The sequence below is a fragment of the Rhinolophus sinicus genome, chromosome 1 (genome assembly GCF_057876585.1).
Source record: "Rhinolophus sinicus isolate RSI-liver-muscle chromosome 1, RSI-T2T, whole genome shotgun sequence".
Lineage (NCBI taxonomy): Eukaryota > Metazoa > Chordata > Mammalia > Chiroptera > Rhinolophidae > Rhinolophus > Rhinolophus sinicus.
The window spans coordinates 63,051,734-63,070,090 of NC_142501.1; the positions used below are offsets into that span (position 1 = coordinate 63,051,734).

Genomic DNA, 18,357 nt, shown 5'->3' on the forward strand with positions numbered 1-18,357 from the left:
AATCTACATTCAGGTCATTTATTTTAAGGTCTGAAGATAAAGATTTTAATACCATTTGTTCAGTAATCTTGGACACGTAGTTTATCTGAGAAAATAAATTACTGAGAAAATTATACAATTTATCTGAGAAAATTATACAATTTAAGTAAATAGCAACATAAAATATGTAATTCTAAAACAACTGAGATTGTCATGGACTTAATAAGAATTCTAGACACGTTCCTCCCCCATGTCTTCTCTGAAGTGGCTTTTTCATTGCCCAAGCCACTCTGAACATTGTGGGAACCAACATGCTTCAGTAGAAACCTTCCTGTGAGGAAAGGAATCGTAACTCAATTTTGCTATACTCTGATACCTGTGCTGAAAAAAAAAAAAAAAAAAAAAAAAGTAGCATCTGATAGATTCAGGGTCTTATGTAAATTTTTTAAAAACTTGAAATAGCTCAAGTTTTAACTGCCTGCTTATTAAAAACTAGAGCTAAGACATGCTTCCAAAGGGCTAACCTAACAAGCAATTTGAATAGACAAGCAAAGCTATATGCTCAAAATTGTCTCGATCTTCTGACACTGACCCACTGTCAGAAGAAAACTCCAAGTACCCCAACCTTCTCTTCTCTTAAGCCAAGTTCATTCCAAGTAGACATCTTGGTCATAACACCCCTGGTGGGCCATCCTTCCAACCTCCACACATGGCCAGTATATTTGTTTTCTGTTGCTGCTGTAACACATTACCACAAATTTGGGAGCTTAAAACAACACCCACTTATTATCTCATGGTTTTGGAGGTCAGAATTCCAGAGGGGCTCCGATGGGTCCTTTGATCAAAGTCTCATCAAGATGCTGGCTGGCCTGGACTTTTCTGGAAACTCTGAAGGAGATTCCACAATCAGGATCATTCAGGTTGCTGAATGATCCCCACTTCCTTGCTGACTGTCAAGCCAGGGGTCATTCTCAACTTCTAGAGGGTTCCTGCTGTCATTGGCTCATGTCCCCTCCCTCAAACTCAGCAACAGTGATCCCAATACTTCTAATGTTTCAAATCAATCTCACTTCTGTTGCAGCTCTCTTCCTTTTCTGCCTTATTCTGGTTTAAGGGCTCATGTGATTATGTTGGATCTACCTAGAAAATCCAGGAATCTCCCTATTTTAATGTCAAATGGTTAGTAACCTTAATTATATCTCCAAAGTTCCCTTTTGCCATGTACGGTAATATATTCATAGTCCCAGGGATTAGGGACTACAGAATCTTCTTAGGGACCATAATTATTCTGTCCACCACAATCAGACATGTCTGAAACTGAGACTTTCCAGCTTGAGTACCTACTTCTTACAGCATTCAGTGGACTGGGGTCAGGGGGCGGAATATCTTTATTCACAAGTGACCACTTCAAACCCCTGAGGATAAAATGAATTTGTTAAATCTTATAATCATTGCATAGCAATAAATGTATTTATACTCTTGCATCCAGTGTCTTTTACCAAAAAATGTGGAAACTAGTTTGGTCATATGCAAATTATAACTACAAGGTCAGTATTCTGGATAATGTATTATATGTGTTTGACAGTGTGTGACTGTGGGTGACAATCAGACTAATATGAATTGTTGTGGCTGTATGTGTGTAGAATCAATGTAATAAACTGTGGGGGAAAAGCTAATTGGACAGTCAGACTTTTGAGTTTGCATCAGTTCTACTACAAACTATCCATGTGACTTTGAATAAATCATTTAAGAAAATCTGGTTCCAGGTTTTTCTATTATAAAGTTGGGTGTAGTGTTAGGTTAACATCCAACAGATGATTACTTGATGTATCTCAAGTAACTTATATTTATATAAAGTAAAATTGTACATAAACTATAGATCAACTTATTCAAAATATTTCTTCATAGGAAAATTGTAATTTTATTAAATTTTCTGCTATTATCAAACAGATAAGAAATAATAACTGTTGGAGAAGACGTGAAGAAAAGGGAATCCTTATGCATTTTGGGGATGTAAATTGGTACAGTCACTATGAAAAACAGAATGAAGTTTCCTCAAAAAGTTAAAAATAGAACTATCATCTGATCCAATATTATCACTTCTGGGTATTTATCCAAAGGGTACTGTCTTGAAAAGATATATGCACCGCCATGTTCATTGCAGCATTATTTATAATAGCCAAGACATGAAAACAACCTATGTGTCCACCAAAAGATGAATAAAGAAAATGTGGTATATATATTCAATGGAATACTATTCAGTCATAAAAAGAAGGATATCCTGCCATTTGCAACAATATGGGTGGACCTTGAGGGCATTATGCTAAGTGAAATAAGTCAGACAAAGAAAAATACTGTGTGATCTCACTTATAAGCAGAAGCTAAAAATAAATAAATAAACTCAAAGATACAGAGAACAGATTGGTGGTTACAGAGGTGGAGGGTGTTGGGAGAAATAGGTGAGGGTGGTCAAAAGGTACAAACTTCCAGTTGTAAGATAAATAAGTCCTGGAGATGTAATGTACAGCCTGGTGACTACAGTTAACAATACTGTGTTGTATATTTGAAAGTTTCTAAGAGAGTAGATTTAAAAGTTCTCATCACAAGAAAAAAAATATATTTAAGTACATGTGGTGATGGATGTTAACTAATCTTATTCTGGTAATCATTTTGCAAAATATACATATATCAAGTTGTTATGTACACATACAAAATTATATGTCAGTTACATTTCTATTTTTTAAATTTCTATGAAGTATTTTTTATTTCTTTTTAGAAAAATAACCAAATTTTGTTCCTTATTCATCTCACTGCTAACAAAAGGGAAGTTTACAAGTTTACTAATCTGCTTCTTAAGACACAAAATAAAGCTTAGTTGTAAAAACATTCAACATTTCAAGATTCATATAGCTCCTTATGTGAAGCAGATAATTATCCAAATTTCTTCCTAAGTGTCAACATAAGCGGAATAAATCCTGCAAATGTTTTCACCATCATTTTTTTTCTGGTGATGAATTCCGATGTTAATCACTTTTCCTCTTACATTCACAACAAGCTCCCTTTGTTCTAGTTCGCAGCATCTATTTTCCAGTGCACAAGCAATTGCACAAAACATTTTTAGTAAAATATACATAATATGTGTTTTGGGTACAAGAGGTAATGTCAGCTATTACTTGTGGACCCAAAACCCACATAATGTGAATAACATTGTTGACTGTACTTAAGTGTCCCTGTTAACAGAATCTCAAATTGTTTTGCCCTGAAAGTGTTCATGGTTCGAAAGCTCTTACAAACCAGATAATCTGACAAACTCACATTTTCTGTTACTTGCTTTAATTTCAAACTACCTAAATGCAATTTTTTTCAGTTGAATGATGACAATCAGTCTCTTAAAAAGTAGTTTGTATTTCCCAATAGCTGCTGATATTTAGAGTTTATAACTTCATACATGAGACAGAAGTCTACAATGCCTGGAATTTATGTTGTCTGTTCTATTTCTATGTGACATATTCATACTATTTCTATTATGGTTACTTGAAGGTATTTCAAAAGGCAGAAACCATCTCTATTTGTATCACTCTGCATATTGTGGTTACCCAATAAATATTTTTGCATACTTTATTAATAAAGTTCATAGAACTCAATAGAGTATATAATAAACAACAGTCCAGTTCTACCTAATGCTAATTAATTATGACCTGAAGGATTATGTTCAGTTCTTTTCTGTTCTGTTCTGGATGCCACATTTTTAAAATCAATTTTATTCAGGTATAATTTACATACAATTATTTGCACCTATTTTAAGTTGTTAATGAGTTTTGACAAATGCATACACCCAAGCATAACCCACCAGCATCATCAAATATATGTGTATGTATATGTATACATATGTATAGGCATACACATATATTATGTACCTGTGTGTGTGTAGATTTGGGAGAGTATTTTTGGTGTAAAGTTCTTTCAGTTTTAAAACCAGTATAAACTTATGTAACTATCTCCACAATCAAGATATTGAATAATTCCTAAAATTGGATAATTGAATAATTACCCTTAAAAACTCCCTGTGGTGCTACCCCTTTGTAGTCCAGCCTTTCCCAGACACCCAGCCCCTGGCAACCACTGATTCTGTCCCTGTAGTTTTGCCTTGTTGAGAATGTCATTTAAATCCAATCATATAGTAGGTAACTTTCTGAAACTGGCTTCTTTCACTCAGCATCATGCCTTCGAGATTCATTTATGTTGTGTGCATCAATAGTTCGTTCCTTTTTATTCTTAAGTACTATACTATTTTATGGATATATATACCACAGTTTATGTATTCAGCCACCAAAAGGCACTTGGGTTGTGTTCAGTTCTTGGAGATTATAAATAAAACTGCTATAAACCTTTTGTACATTTTTTTTGCATGAACGTAAGTTTTCATTTCTCTGTAGTAAATATGTGACAATGGAATTGCTGGGTCATATACTAAATATATGTTTACACTTATAAGAAACTGCCAAACTATGTTCTGGAATGACTGGGATGTTTTGCGTTCCCAACAGCAATGTATGAGAGTCCCAGTTCCTCCATATTCTTACTACCACTTGGTAGTGTTGAGGCGGTTTTTGTTTTTGTTTTAGTTTTTTGTTTGGTTTGGTTTTATTTGTCAGTCTAATAGGTGTGTAGTGATTTTAATACACATTTGCATAATGGTTAATAATGTTTAGCATCGTTTCATGTGCTTATTTGCCATCTGTATATCTTATTTGGTGAAGTATCTGTTTAAATCTTTTGCCCATTTTTTTCACTGGTGTTTGTTTTCTTGCTATCAAGTTTTGAGAGTTCTTTATATGTTCTGGATACATTGTTTTGTCACATACGTGATTTTCAAACATTTTCTCCCAGTCCATTGTTTGTTTTATTATTCTCTTAATTATTTGCTCTTTTGCCGAGCAAATCTTTTTAACTTTGATGAAGTCCAATTTATTCGGAATTTTTTTTTGGATTTTTCTTTTTAGAATTGGTGTTTTTTATGTTATGTCTGAAAAATTTTTGCCAAACTGAAGGTAATACATATATTTCTCCTATATATTCTCCTAAAATCTTTATAATTTTATACCTGTGATCCATTTCAAGTTAACTTTTCTATAAGTTATGAAAATTTGGATGTTTTTGCATATGGATGTCCAATTCTTTCAACACCGTTAGTTGAAAAAGTACCCTTTCTTTACTGAATTGCCTTTGTACCTTTGTCAAAAATCAATTGACTATGTATTTGTGCGTCTACTTTTGGACTCTCTATTCTGTTTCATTGATCTATAGTCCATCGTTTCACCAATACCATACTATCTTGATTACTGTGGCTTTATTATAACTCAAAATCAAGTACCATGCTTCCTCTAACTAAATTTTTTTTTCAAAATTATTCCAGCTATTATAGTTCCTTTGTCTTTTAATGTAACTTTAGGAATCAGCTTGTCTGCATCAACAAAATATCCTTATTGGATGTTTATTTGAATTTATTGAAATTTATGTATCAGTTTGGGGATAATTGATATCTTAATTAGATTAAGTGTTCCAATCCATGAACACATTATCTCTTCATTTATTTGTCTTTCTTTTTTATTTCATCCTAGAGTATTTTTTAGAATTTAGCATACAGGTTCTGTACATGCTAATAATTTAGAGTTGTACCTAAATTATTTGTTATGGAACTATTGGAAATTATATTGTTTTTGTTACAGTTTGCAATTGAACATTGTAGTATATAGAAATACTGGGTGTCACAATTTATAATGGAACTTTGCAGAGGAAAATATAAGATGCTGAACAGACTCAAAACCATTTCAAATGAGAAATATTTAAGGGATTTGGGAAATTTTAGCTCAAATAGAAGACTCACGGAGACTAGAGTAAGGTAGCTGACTTCAAACAGTTGAAATGTTCTAACTTTAATAGTCATATATTTATTTTATATGAAGTCTGAAAGCAGTTTAATATTAATAGGTAATTAATGCAAAAATCAGAATTTCAACTACTTACCGTGTTTCCCCGAAAATAAGACCTAGCCGGACAATCAGCTCTAATGCATCTTTTGGAGCAAAAATTAATGTAAGACCTGGTCTTATTTTACTATAATATAAGACTGTGTCTTCATAATATAATATAATATAATTAATATAATAAAATAATACTAGGTCTTATATGAATTTTTGCTCCAAAAGACGCATTAGAGCTGACTGTCGACTAGGTCTTATTTTTGGGGAAACAGGGTAGTATGTTTAAAATTAATTTGTAGCAACCGGGAACTCTCTAAGAAAAAAGATCTGTGAATACTTTATCATAACTTTTCCTATCCAAAATCAGACAAACTAAATGACCTACATATTCCTAAACTTTTAGAAACATGTTCTCTGAGCTTCCTAGATTTGTGGTTTGGTGTCTGACATTAATCTGAGGAAATTCTCAGCCATCATCGTTTCAAATATTTCTTCTGTTCCTTTCTGTTTTCCCTCCTTCTGGTATTCCCATTATGCATATGTTATACCTTTTGTCATAGCACCACTGTTCTTGGATATTCTGTTCTGTTTTTTTCAATCTTTGTTCTCTTTGTTTTTTGAGGATTCTATTGATATATTTCTAGTTCAGAGATTCTTTCCTTTCCCCTCGCTTTTATTTATTTTTTAATCTATATGCTGAGAAACTTACATATCTTTCTTTAAAAGAGTCAGGAACTGTGACAGGTTTGCGATTTTACCTTACTTGGAAGCTAGTAAATCAGCCTGTCAGTTTCAAAGATGCTGGCAGAAGGCACAGGACTCCAGCGTCAGAGACAAAGACACGGCAAGTAGTCTGAGGATCATGTTTGCGCCAAGCCCCCCCCCCCCCCCCCCGCCCCGTCCCCTTAGTCTCACAGGGCACTGCAGAGGGGTCCAAGTGGATGCTACACATGCAGAGTGTTTACATCAAGCACAGAAACCTTGAACTTAGGGAACTCCATCCTTTTATAATGGGCAGTAAACTTGCCTGAACTCTTTGCCTCAAATTAAATCATCTTTATGATACTAGACAGTAAACAAACCTGCTTTTTGCTCCAGGGGAGGACACTACCTCCATCTTCCAAGGCTGTTTGGTATACAAACATCCCTGACAAGATAGTCCAGAACTAAGATGGCCAATGCCTTTGCTCACAAGACATGCAATAACATGAGTGATCCATGTAGAATTGTCTTGAAAAAGAGAGAGCGAGAAGGGAGGGAAGGAGGGAAGAAGGGAAGGATTAAGAAAAAAAGGAGGAAGAGAGAGAGGGATAGAGTTTAGCATTTGGAAGACTTTTATATACCGTGTTTCCCTGAAAATAAGACCTAGCTGGACAATCAACTCTATGCGTCTTTTGGAGCAAAAATTAATATAATTATTATATTACATTATATTATATTATATTTATTATATTTATATATATTATAAGATGAGGTCATATAGTAAAATAAGACTGGGTCTTATATTAATTTTTGCTCCAAAATATGCATTAGAGCTGATTGTTCAGCTAGGTCTTATTTTCGGGGAAACATGGTATATTCCAAAAGGAACAAATTACCTCTAGAGGTAAATGTTGCCTAAATTAAACTTGTTCATGTACCTATACTGGAATTGTGTGAGGCCAGAAAGCAATATAACATACCTGTTTGTATTTAAATGACAAGAAAATTTATAGCTAATGGGTTGAGGAACAGTTGCTGGAATTTTATCCTCACTTCCATGAGCAAGTTGAAACTAGATTATATTATTTCAGATATACTCAGCAATAGGGGTTCTCCCTCCATCTCTGACTTTTGTAAAGAATAGCAATAAAATTGTCCTAAAAGTTCTTTAAATCCAACTTTGATTCTAAACTGCCTTTATTCAAGAATAGTATTCTAGAGCATAGTATTCTAGAATATAAGCAAGACTGACCATATTTTGAGGCCTGATGGTGTTACAGGAGTCTCAGTTCTTCTGCCAACTCAGTGAAGAATCAAAGGTCAGCAAGCTGATTAATATGCAAGCAGGGTTTATTAGTGATACGTTCTCAGGGAAGAGAATGGGCCTAGCCCAGGTGAGGGAGAGGGAAAGGAGAGAGAGAGAAAGAAAGTGGGAGAGAACAAGAGCCAGAGAGAGACTGAGAGACGTGCTTGTCCGGAGGAGGACTTACAGTTTGCTGGGTGGGGTGAGGGAGTTACATATTGATTTGGCAGGAAAAGGTGGTACATGCTCTTCCATGGGAGGGTGTGACCTCCTAAGATGAGAGGAGGTCTGTTAACTCCGATCCTTATTGTGCTCCAGACCACCTCTTGTCATCTATTGTTGTACAAACAGATTCGTGGCTGGAGGTAGTTAATCAAAGCTAGTTATGAGCTTCTTATATAGACCCTATGGACCCTTTCCCACCCCTCGTCCTCTTCCTATATTTTCTCACTTCTAGTTAGCAATGGAAATAAGACTAAAGAGATCTATTTACGATGAAAATTTGGGATAAAGACCTACATATAAGTGGAATTAGTGACAGTATTTTTATATCCGTGGAGGCCATGCCTGCAGTATTGGCAGTGATGAAAGACTCTTGGCACAAATATCAATATGGCAGAGCAGTATCAGTGTAGACATCTCCCAGAACCAGTTGATGGCACCTGAACTGGGCCTTATCTTGGTGCTACACACACAAGACATAGTCAACAAACCACAGTGAAATAGGAGGCGAATAACAAACATCACGGGGTATCACATGTAAGACACTTTCAGCAGGAATATCAAGGCGATAAGTGTCCGTGCAGAGTGGATGGTGGCAAAGCCAGAGAAATCTTTCTTCTTTTCAATTGTTTTTCTGTTTTGCTCTCCCAGATTGGAGTAACCTTGGAAACATGACTTAACTTATAGAAGAGTGACCTCATTTCTGAACACAGATATCTTCAATGACAAATTTAGAACTAATCTGATGACATCCTTTTTCACCCCAAGCAAACACTGCCAATTCAAGGATACAGAAACATACAATTTTTATGTGCAATACAATTTTAATGTTATCATTTATATTAGCATATATCAGAAATCTCTAATATAATAAGTTGTATTCATATAGTTAAAACTGTATCTGCAGCTCCCTCCTCTGTTCACTTTCTTTAAATGCAGTTTCCCTCCTGCCTGTTAGAATAACTCATCTTGACAGTATCGTTTCATTCCAAAGTTTTCAAGGTATTTTCTTTGGACAACTCTATGTCTATTAAGCAAAATTTTTCTTTTTGCTAACTTAAGCTACAATGTCAAAGAAAAAGAGCATAAACTCTATTACAAAGATTATATAAATTTCTCTCATCAAAACCCTCAACATTTATTTTAATCACCAGATAGCTTTCAAGTCTATAATATTTTTAGTTTAAACTGGAAACTTGGCCCATAGCATTCAGATATTATTTTTCTTGGCTGCTTGTATTACACGTCTTGCACATAGTTCCATACATACTTGTAGAAAGAATTATACCACAAACTATTGATCAAAATGTTCTCAGAGTAACTTTTTTAAAAAATTTTTATTGGTGAACAGTGTTTTTTTCCAGGACTCATCAGCTCCAAGTCAAGTCGTTGTCCTTCAATCTAGTTGTGGAGGGCTCAGCGCAGCTCCAAGTCCAGTCGTGGTTTTCAATCTTTAGTTGCCAGGGGCGCAGCCCACCATCCCATGTGGGAATTGAACCGGCAACTTTGTTGTTAAGAGCTCACGCTCTAACCAACTGAGCCATTCGGCCACCCCATGAGTAACTTTTAAGGCAATAAACAAGACTAGTCCTGTCAAAAACCATTAAGTTGGCTGTGCTGGTACTACCTCAGTGTCAGGGGCATAGCTTGTCCTCTTGCCCCAAGGAAGGGCCATTTGAGCAGGAACTCTATTTTTCTCACAGCTGGTGCCATCACTGAAAATAGTGATGAGCACATAGTCACTATCCAATACGTATTTGTTGAATGAACAAATGAATACTTAAGACCATTCACCAGATTGCTGCTGCCTTCAGGATAAAGCCAAACTTCATTACTGAATACTTGGGTCTCAGTGGACTTTCTAACTGTGTCACTTGAGGAGACCACTGATTTCTGTCCTGTAACAGAACTGCCTTGCCCTAGGACAGTTCTTGGACATTCTAGCACACATTTACAATCTCTTGCTTGACTACCAAAATAGACAAATCATCATATTGTGGATAGATTTTACCAGATTAATTTTCTGGAGGCAAATTCATCCCTAAGCTCTTCTCAAACACTTCTACAAACATCATTATATCAGTCAGGGGAAGCTAAGTAATACTGGGTTAACAAATAATTGTAAAATCTTAGTGGCCTGTAAAACCTGAGGTTACTTTTTCTCACTCACAGCATATGTCCACAGCTGATCAATAGTGAGGCTTTATGTATAATAGTCACGCTCAGTCCAGCAGCACCCACGCTAAGGGAACAGAAAGCCATCCAGAACACGCCAAAGTAACAGAGGGAAAGAAGAAAACGGCAGAGAATATGCTGGTTCTAAGCTTCTGCCTGGAAGTGACACACAATGCTTCTGCTCAAAGTTTTATTAGCAAAAGTAAGTTATATAGTCACACCTGACATCAATCAAATAGGCCAAAAATGTATAATTCTCCTCTGAGGAGGGAATGAAAATATTGGTAAACAATAATACATTCTACCACCATATGTACTGAAAAATGAAATGCAGAATGTCAAATCAGTCATTTAATGGCCTCTGGATCTATACCCAGGATAATCTCACAAAGACTACGGGGGAAAAAAGATCAAAATATACCCTTTTTTTTATACTTTAATAATTGGAGAAATATAGGCTAAAAGTTGTGTTCACAAAAAACAAAACTTACGAACTATTATAAAATTAATTAAAATGGATCAAATATATGGTGATGGAAGGAGAACTGACTGCGTGGTGAACACACAATGGGATTTATAGATGATGTATTACAGAATTGTACAACTGAAATCTATGTAACTTTACTAACAACTATCACCTCAATAAACTTTAACTAAAAAAAGAAAACTGATATTGAAATATCAATTCAGGTAAAGCAGAGTTTAAATCAAAACTTTTGACCACCCCATTCCACCCCCAGTGCCTCTCTGACTGCATGGGGCTCATTCATGGGCCTCATTCGGAGCTCTGAGCTCCTACTAAGCCAGCGCCTCCGTTCTCTCCTTCCAGCTGCCACCTCACCATCTACCCCGACCTCATCAGCCATGAGGAGGTGTTCTCCAACATCTACAAGATCCAGGAGATCACGGATGTCCTGTGCCTGGAGGTGGAGGGGAAGATGGTCAGTAGGACAGAGCGTAACATTGATGACTCGCTCATTGGTGGCAATGCCTCCACTGAAGGCCCTGAGGGCTCAGTACCGAAAGCACAGTAATCGCTGGTGTTGATATTGTCACGAACCATCATTGTCAGGAAACCAGCTTCATAAAAGAAGCCTACAAGAAGTACATCAAAGATTACATGAAATCAATCAAAGGGAAACTTGAAGACCAGAGACCAGAAAGAATAACACCTTTATGACAGGCGCTGCAGAACAAATCAAACACATCTTGCTAATTTCAAAAGCTACCGGTTCTTTATTGGTGAGAACATGAATCCAGATGGCACGGTTGCTGTGCTGGACTACAATGAGGAGGGCCTGATCCCATATATGCTTTTCCTTTAAGGCTGGATTCGAAATGGAAAAATGTTAACAAATTTGGCAATTTGGATCTATCACCGGTCATCACCATAACTGGCTGCTGCTTTTCATCCACCCATCAGGACTAGAACAGATGTTATCTTGAGCTCTTCATTTATTTTGACCTTGATTGAATTGGAGCAGAGCCACTGTTTTTAAGAAAATCATGTCATGTAGATTGTCTAAAAATAAAATGCATTTAAAGTCATTTGAGAAAATGCCTCTTACTTTAATACTTATTTAAATCCATCTTGGTTAGTGTTTCTGGAGAAGCTAGAGCCTGGTTGTAGACCAGTTTATAAAGCATAAGACCGTCTTCAGATAACTTCTACAGTGAAAACTACTTCTGGGACTAGAATACAAAAAAAAAAAAAAAATCAAAAGTCTTAATTCTGAGTTGAAGTGAAGGAAAAGACCATGCTCACAGCAGAGCCAACACTTCAAGTGGATTCCTTAGACATTTCATCACCTACAAACAGAAGCAGTTAACTCTGGAAGAGCTTACCAAAAGAACAAAAAGAGACTAACACAGTTGGAAAAAAGGAATTAAATGTGATAAATGGGATAATTTAATAGTGATAAAAATAATAATTGATAATGGAGAAAGAGTAGTTATTAACTGTTATATATCAGATATGTCCCCACCGAACAGGAGATACAGCTTCAGTCCTGTGTGAAGCAAGGGAGTACAAATAAACCCATTGCATAAAGTCTAGAATTTTAACCTGTCTTATTTAAAAATGTGAAATTCTGTCCATAGTAATGGGAAGCTGTGAATTCGCTTATTGGCTGCTCAGAAACTTGAAAGAAAAGCAGAGTCACTCAGAAAAATAAAAATCTAAAGTTTGCTACAGTCATATATGTGTAATCTGAATGTACAAGACCTGCTTAGAATAAGAACCAAAAGCTAAGATAGTATTAAAATTAGTCTAGGTAAATAAATAGTGGTATCTTCTCACAGTGAAATATTAATACTCTATAGCGATGAGAATGATCAACAACACCACACACAAATATAGATGAACCTCACAATTATAATGTTGAATGAAAGAAGCCATTCAGAAAACTGTATAAAGTTTAAATACAAACAGACCTAATTGACAGTGTTAAAAGACAGGCTGGTATAAAATTAACAGCAACCCAAACCTTAAACCTAATCCTAGTCCTAACCCTACACATAACCCTATTCCTAAACCTAACCCTAAATCTAACCCTAAACCTAATCCTTAAATGTAACCGTAAACCCTAACTTTAATTTTAACCCTAACCCTAATTGTCACTCTAACCCTGAAAAGAGAGAGAGAGAAAGAAGATGGTGATTACTTCTGTGCAGCTTAGGGGTGGTATTGACTGATAGGGGGCCCGAGGCTGGCTTCTGAGATACTGGTAATGTTTCTTCATCTCAGTGAGCGTTTCAGAAAGGGGTTCACTTTATGAAAATGTGTTAAACTGTATACTTATGATATTGCCCTTTTCTATACAGATACTGCATTTTATACTTCAATAAACATTTGCCTTACAAGTTATACTTCAACAAGAAGGAAGGAAAATGGGTTCTAATTTATTGAAACTCAATTAAAAAACAAAACCCACTCTTTAGAGACACTTTCACAACCCAGGGCAATGTTCATTTGTCCTTTAACCAGGACACACGAAGCTTCCTCAGGAGAAAAATAACAACCTTTACCTGATGAAGTCACATGGAAAAAATGACAAACATTCAAATACAACAAATACCAACAGTGATGTTGGCAACAGAATTTTGTAACATAAGTTTTGAGATCCCAAAAAGAATACCAGAAGAACCTGTTGGTCAATGAAAACTATTTATCGATGAAAATTATTAGAATTACTTTAGTAAGGAAGAACATAACCTTGGTAGAGTCTAGGTAATGTCTCAGAAGAGGAAAATCAAGACAAGATACGTATAAGGTTTTAGGGCCTGGGCTAGGTGATTTTAAAGTGAGTCTTGGAAGGCAGGGAACTGGTTGGGATTGTATAAAATGTATGATATAATAGTGTTGGAGAGATGAACACAGTGAAACTAGGACCTTGAAGCAAGTGTTTGATAAGTAAGCTATTTACAATCTTAACCTCCAGGAGCAAGTATTTCCTGGACCAAGTAGCTAAGTTAGATTGGCCTGGTCCTAGTACTGGGTAGTAAAAACCAGGAAAGTATGATTTGGTCCAGAATTGATTAGCATAGGGACAAGAAAATATATTGTTTTCAGTGATGTATATTTATACTTTCAAATATAAAATGATATTTATATTTTGAAATATAAAATAGATACATATGTACAAAAATATTTTCAAATACAAAAAATGATATATATTTTTCAACTACAAAACATTCATAACCATAGTAAGTAAAAATGTAAAATAATAAATGTTTAAAATATATTGCTATTCGAATATAAGTTATTAAGAAATAATATTCATAAAAATAAAATTTTCAAAAATAATAACCTTAAACATTAAATAAAAATAAAATAAAACCTAGGGTGGGGAAGAAGGACTGGAAGAGTTCTTGTGCTCTACGGATTGTAGTTGCCTATCATTCTAAAGGAGAGTATTCATATACTACCAATAATAAGTATTTTAAATCTGTCATAACTGTCATCATTTCTAAAGCATTTTCTAGCCCCTCTGCTCCTGCAGGTTCTCTTAAATTACTAACGATCACTGAACCGTTGGCCACCTCCAATGCCAGGTTCTGTTCACAGCAAGGTCGAAACGCACTTGTGATCCCTGTAGGTTATTATCATTGTAGAATAATGTTATAGAATCCATGCAGTACATATATACAGAAACAAAATATATATTTAAGTTTTGTGTTTTAACTAATATCTATTAACTCTATTATTTGTTAACCAAATAAGTTGTCATGGGAACAACTTAAACCCTGAAGTTAGACACAGCTGGTTCAAATCTCAATGTTGCCATCACAGGTTGTAAATTTAAGCCTGATTTCTCGAATGCAAAATGGGGGATTAATGTACTCTGCAGAGTTGTTGTGGAGGTTAAATGATAACCTATGCATAGGAAGAAAATAATTAAAATAATGCACAATCTAATAAGTGCAAAACAGAAAAACAGAACTGAGAAATCAAAAATGGTTGAAAGGGAAGGGGAAAACAAATAATAAAACAATCAAATTAATAATAAAATCTAAAAATCTAATGTAAAAGAAAAAACAAAAAAAAGGAATGAAAGAAGAACTATGTCTGAATATTCTTGAATCCTAATCAAGTAAATTTTTCTCTTGGAAAACTTAAATTGCCAAAACAGACTCAAGAACTATTTCTTTACAAACATAAATAAACCAAAGAAATGTTACTAAAGATTACCTCCAAAAATAGTTCTAGGGCCAACAAATATTACTGGAAAGTGCAGTCAAACTGTCAAGGACTAAGTGTTTTGTATGCTATATAAATTCTTCTAGGCCCTAAGAAAAGTTGGAATGCTATCCAATCCATTTGAGGTAGCTAGCAATAACCCTGATATAAAACAAACATAGCAGAGTTTATAAAAATAAAAGTAAATCTTAGACTATTGAATGTGCAATATTAATATAAAGTGTCCATTCTGTTGGATTACAAGCCATCAAGACCTTGTGATGCAAAGTCAAAATTAAGAGGGAGAGTATACCAAATGTTTACATTCTTTCAAGCACAAAAATGAGATGAGCAACATATACAGAAAGGTTTAACTAAACAGCACTAAGAGAGGTTGAAACATATTTTCATCACTCCTGGGGCCCTCAAATAGACAGACTCCTTTTCCAAGATGATGATATTAGGAAAAAAGCACATACAAATTAAGTCAGTGGTATATTAGAGATGAGCCACACGGGTTCTAAATATCTGTGGCTATCTCCCAGGATGATGGCTACCCAGAGGGTTTCTAGTGAAATAGAGGCCACAGATATTTATGGATATAAAAATAATAATCCTAAATAGCTTTTGATTAAAGCTGGTGGATCACATGTAATACAAAAACAAAAGAATTGTAATGAGATGTTACAGCAGTGATGAAATTGTGCATAGAGTTTAGAGGCTGCTGGGGGCGGGGGCATAAATGAGAGAAAGATTGACAGAAGTGATGCTTGCACAGAATCACAGAATCTGTATCTACTCATCTAGCTTCAGTTTCACCTCATGATTCTGCTGTCTCTAACCATTATTGTGGGGGCAGAGCCCCAGAAAGTAGTTTACAGGCTCTCGGCCTCACGTGGAGGGGTGCTGGCTCGGGTAGTAGATGGCCATCAGCTGGGGCTGGTTGGCCGTCAGCTGTAGCCATTGAGCCAATTAGCCACTAAAATAACTGCTGCGGCTACGAAGGAGAGCCGAGGAGAGTGGAGAAGAGTGAAAGAGAGTCGTCGGTGGGTTGCAGACAAAACGGACAGCAGGTCGCACGTCCAGTGAACCCAGCCTCCAGTGAGACCGTAGTGGTATGACTCCCCTACCTATGGCTCCGTGGGTGTTCCTTTTTGGCCTCACCATATCCTGCGTTATGTGGGGAGCGGGACCAGAGACCCTGCAGGCCTCCCCGCACGACAATTATATTCTAGTTTTGTTTGTTTGGCTATTTATTTGTTGGGTTGATTGTTTAAAGAAAATATTACAATTTGCTTACTATCTCCCAATGTCAATAACTTTCTGTAGTTTCTTCATTTATTTTTATAACTGTCATAGTCACACAGAAAAGAAAAATGTGTCTTACTGAGAATGATTCTTTTAAATTTAATATAGCTATAGTTAATGACTTATGAGTTGTTACATAGCCAAGCCCTTCTAGAAGTATCTTACAAAGGGTTTGAAGCAAAGACTTCTGGCCAAGCTGTGAAAATCTCTGTGGGGACAGAACCCCAAAAAGCAGTTTCCAGGCTCTCGGCCTCACATAGAAAGCTGCTGGCTCAGGTAGTAAATGACCATCAACTGTGATTGGATGGCCATCAGCTATGGCTAGTTGGCGTCAGCTGTAACCAGTGAGCCATTGGCCACTAATATAACTACTGTGGCTATGCTAGCAGAAAGAATGGGGGCTAGCAAGAAGATGGTGGCTGAGCTAACAAGAGCGGATTGCAGAAAGGCGGATGCCGCCAGCGAGAATATAGTGGTATGACTCCCCTACTTATGGCTCCGTGGGTGTTCCTTTTTGGCCTCACCATGTCCTGCGTTCTTATGTGGGGAGCGGGACCAGAGATCCCGCCGGACGCCCTGCATGACAAATGGCGCAGTGAGCAGGGTCTCCCACACGACAATCTCTCTAAGTTGTTAATACATTTCTTGAGTATTACTGAAACCTTGATAATGTTAGAGGAGAATTTTGGCCAGGTAGCACAAGAAATTTGAACTGTGGACTTCTAAAAATAAACGTGTACTATTTTCAGGCAGCTAACCGAAGGCATTAGGGTTTAACAATATCAAATCCTAATGATTAATAATTCTTCCTTTTGCAAAGAGAGAAGAAAACTTCACCAAATATGATCAGAGTTCATTATTCGTATCTGATATTGTTAAGCAAAAAACAAACAAATACAGGGTGATCTGAGGGGCAAGAACACAGAACTGCAAACAGACACAGGGATTCTAGTCACAGCTTAGCCACCAACAAAGTATACAATTTTGGTCAAGTCACCCAAATATCTCGACCTAAATTTCCGTCTAGTCATAAAATTATCAAATTATCTATGATGTCACTTTGGAAGACACAGACCTGACCCCAAGAGCATAAAACTCAGGAAATATAAGTTTGTGCTAATGGAGGGGATGGAAACTTTATCCAGAAACTTTGAGGACTCTGCATCGGGGTAGAGAGTTGAATCACTCAGGGCACAGCAACTGAAGGCTCTGAAGGCCTACTCCACACTAGCTCGCTGGCCGTCAAGACTACCAGATACCTTGAATAGCAATTACAGACACAACTGACAAAAAAATTGTACCCCAGTTTCACAAGGCTTGACATAGAAAGTTTATTGGCAACATTCAATTTTACAGCCTCTGTTTGACAAAATGCTGCAAACCTGTGTGCTTTCAAGTCACATCATAGCAATAAAACTTAATTTTTAAAGTATTTTTATTATCATAAGATATATATATGTATATATATGGTGCCAAAAAATGTATACACATTTTAAGAAAGGAAAACTATATTAAACTTGTAATGCTCAATATGTACCGATAACAAAAGATGAATACAAGTCACGTTTGCCTTCTGCAATTACAAGAGGTGCTCAAAGTGGTTACTACCAGTGTCCAGACACTTCTGATTACAGCGAACTACTGCTTGAGCAACATTAACCAAAGCATCCGTTTGTATACATTTTTTTGGCACCCCCACTATACAAGGTCGGACAATTAAGATCATGAACTCAATCTAGAAAAAGTGCTACATACCTTATTGCTGAATATCACTATGGTCACCTTTGAAGTACTCCCCTTGGGAAGCTATGCACTGATGCCAGTGCCTAGTCCACCCTTCAAAGCAACTTTGGAACTCTTCTTGAACTTTTTAACTCTTCTCCGTCAGAGCTGTTGTCATATTACCCTTCATGTCCTGAATGGCATCAAAATGTCTTCCTTTTTCCTTTATTTTTGGGTAAAGAAAGAAGTCAGATCAGGTGAGTAGGGAGGGTGTTCCAATACAG

At 36.1% G+C, this 18,357-nt stretch overlaps 1 pseudogene; it reads left to right on the forward strand.

The window, feature by feature from the left end:
• The first annotated feature begins 11,156 nt into the window (after nt 1-11,156).
• Nucleotides 11,157-11,718, forward strand: LOC148759082 (translationally-controlled tumor protein-like; annotated as a pseudogene).
• The last annotated feature ends 6,639 nt before the right edge of the window (nt 11,719-18,357 follow it).